Raw genomic sequence first — 3,467 nt, forward strand, 5'->3', positions numbered from 1 at the left:
TTCTTGAAAAAATTGTTCCTCATCCACATTTTCATCGAAAGGTACTTCGGTTACACATGATGCTAAGTCATAGACCCCTCTTGGCTTTGTTTTCACCACAGACCACCAATCCTTTAATGAGTTTGATGGATATGGTACATAATATACTTGTTCAGCTTGTGATGCTAGAATAAACGGGTCGTCTAAACGAAGTCTTGATCTATGTTTGACATCCACAATATTATGTTTTGGGTCAACTCAAACGCCATTAACTGTATCAAACCATGTGCATCTGAATATTGGTACAGCACAACGACTGAGTCCATACCCATGATATTCTATCTCTAGGACTTCATCCAACAACCCATAGTAGTCAGACTCATACTCTGAGTAACAAGAGCCTCTCACGCATACTCCACTGTTATGAGTGGTGCGACCGGTACCGTGAGTTAGGGTGTGGAACTTGTAACCATTTACGAAAAACCCAGGGTGTTGAATAGCATAACGGAGTGGTCTTGAAGCTAAAAATTTTATCCCAGACATAACCTATAATGACAAATAATCATGTAATTTGTAACATTCTATTGAAGACATATAAATAAGGATGAATAATTACAATATGTATATACTTACGTAGGTCTCAAACCAACCCGCAAAATCTTCACTTCTTCGTCTATCGAGCCCTGTTTCATCAATATACGGCTCGTTACGTTTAACCTCTTCATCGAACACTACAATCAAAGGAGATACTTCTTCACAATTCAACAAGATGTATGTGTGAGCCTTGTATAGATCTCCATCTTGTAGCCGACAGTGTGTTCCAGCCTTACCATATAGTTTCCGAGACGGGGTCTTAAATATGCTTAACCGCATATCGAAAGACGAACATTCGGGGGCAAAATTCCGAGGCTCACGATTTAGCCGCGTCTCTACCGTTGGTTCAAAATACAACGAGCAATACGTGGATAGTTCGTTAACCAAATATGCCTCAACAATCGACCCTTCTACCCTTGCTCTATTTCTTACTGTCCTTTTCAAGGGCCCTAGACGTCTCTCGTAGAGATACATCCATCGATATTGAACTGGACCACCTACTAATGCTTCAAGCGCTAGATGTACCACAAGGTGTTCCATGGAATCAAAGAACCCCGGTGGAAAGACTCTTTCCAACTTGCATATACTTTCAACTATTGTCGTCTGCAATTGAAGCAAGTTGTCAACATGGACCACTTTCAACATTTACTAATGCCCCTATGTTGGAAGCATAGCCATCTAGAAATTTCAACTTCTTCAACCAACCACACACCTTTCGTACTTGCTCTTTGTTCAATGTGTAAGAGGCTTTCGGTTTAAATACTTTATTTCGTTCCTCACGTATATGCAACTCCGGTCGGTTGCAATATTCTGCTATGTCTTTCCTTGCTTTTATGTTGTCCTTTGATTTTGGTGTATCCATAATCGTGTGAAACAAATTATCAAACACATTCTTTTCAATGTGCATTACATCCAGGTTGTGTCGAATTAACAAAGTATGCCAATAGGGCAACTCCCAAAAAATTCTCCGCTTTACCCAATTGTGAGTTACTCCAAAACCTGCGGGCTTTCTATAGTGTCTTGATCCATGCGGGGCGCCATCATAAACGGTAGGAAGTCTACAGACTTCTGCCCATATTTGCTCTCCCGTTAATAGCGGGGGTGCATCAGCTTTTTCGGCATGTCTAACACGAAATTGGTTCCTATCACGCCTGAAAGGATGTCTCATAGGTAGGAACTTGCGATGACAGTCAAACCAACAAGACTTTCCTCCGATTAGTAATTGGAACGCACATGCATTACCCATGCAATAAAGACATGCTAGTTTGATGCGTGCTCCAACCAGACAGCATGGCATAAGCAGGGAAGTCACTAACTGTCCATAACAGTACGACCCTCATTATGAAATTCGTCCTCCGAAAAGAATCATAGGTAAGGACACCGTCGAAGAATAACATCTTCAACTCGTCAATTAAGGGCCGAAGAAATACATCCAAATTCTGTCCAGGGCACTTCTTGCCGGGAATCAGCAAAGCGAGGTGGACATAGCACTCTTTGATGCACATCCAAGGTGGTAGATTGTAGTTTGTAAGAAAAACAGGCCACAACGAATACGGATTGGAGTTCGAGTTATTAGGGTTGAAACCATCCGTACATAAGCCAAGACGAACATTCTCGATCTCTTGAGCAAAATCAGGATGCATCCTATCGAAATGTTTCCAAGCCTCCCCGTCACTCGGATGTACCATCTTTCCGGACTGAGTCTGATGATCACGATGCCAAGTCATCTCCTTTGCTGTTTTCTTACACAAGTACAACTGTTGTAATCTTGGTGTAACCGGTAAATAAGTCAACACGAAATTAGGCACCTTATTGTTTCAGGCAGTTGTCTTGTAACGTGGCTCCCCACACACTCGACAACTGTTATCATCAGCATACTCCTTATARAATAGCATGCAATGGTTTTTGCATGCATGGATCCTTTCTTTCGGAAGAATAAGTTGCTTCAACATCTTCTTTGTCTCGTAGAAGCTACCAACTAGTTGTTCACCGTCAGGTAGCATTTCTTTTACCATAGAAAGGTTACGATTGTAGGTTGTCTCTGGTACGTTGCAATCTGCCTTCCAATTCAAAAACTTTGTCGCTGCTTGTAACTTTGAAAATCTCTGGCATCCCTCCCACAATCGTCGGTCACTGGAGGCTCTCGTCTTCGTCTCGTCTCTCACGCCTCACTGGTTGCCGATGTCGCTTGCTGCTGGAGGACTGGATTCAAGAGTGGAGGGGATTTCAGATTTGGGGGAAATGGGGAGCGGGAGGCGTGAGTCGTGAGTGACAGCGTTGGAGGAAGAACAGGCGTGAGTCGATGGTCGTGAGTGACAACGTGAGTCGATGGTCGTGAGTGACAGCGTGAGGCGAGAGGGAGGCGAGAGTCGAGAGGAAGAACAGGGTCGGTTAACCTAACTCTATAATACAATTTGGGCTTTGGGCGGGGGGTTAAAATATTCAAATTTCCGACGGACAGATCCGTCGGTATTCCGTCGGAAAAAATAATTTTTAAAATAAAATAATGAAATCCGTCGAAAATCCATCGGAACATTTATTTAAATATACAAAATATTTTTATAAGATTTTCAACAGATGTTTATATTTAAAATAAAAATTAAAGTCAATATACCCGTTAAAATCCATTAAGATCCATTAACGACCAAATAGTACCCGTTAAAGCCCAATAATCCATTAAAGTCCACTAAGATCTATTAAAGCCTATTAATACCCTTTAAAACCCAGTTAAACCGAATAAAACTCAATAATATCCGTTAAAGCCCAATTAATACCCAATTGAACCAAATAAGACTTATTAGCTCCATTAAAGCCTAGTTGAACCAAATAGTACCTGTTAAAGTCCACTAAGATCTATTAAAGTCCAGTTGAACCGAATAAGGCCCAACAGTATC

This window comes from Cynara cardunculus, assembly GCF_001531365.2.
Source record: "Cynara cardunculus var. scolymus isolate 2C chromosome LG 15, CcrdV1, whole genome shotgun sequence".
NCBI lineage: Eukaryota > Viridiplantae > Streptophyta > Magnoliopsida > Asterales > Asteraceae > Cynara > Cynara cardunculus.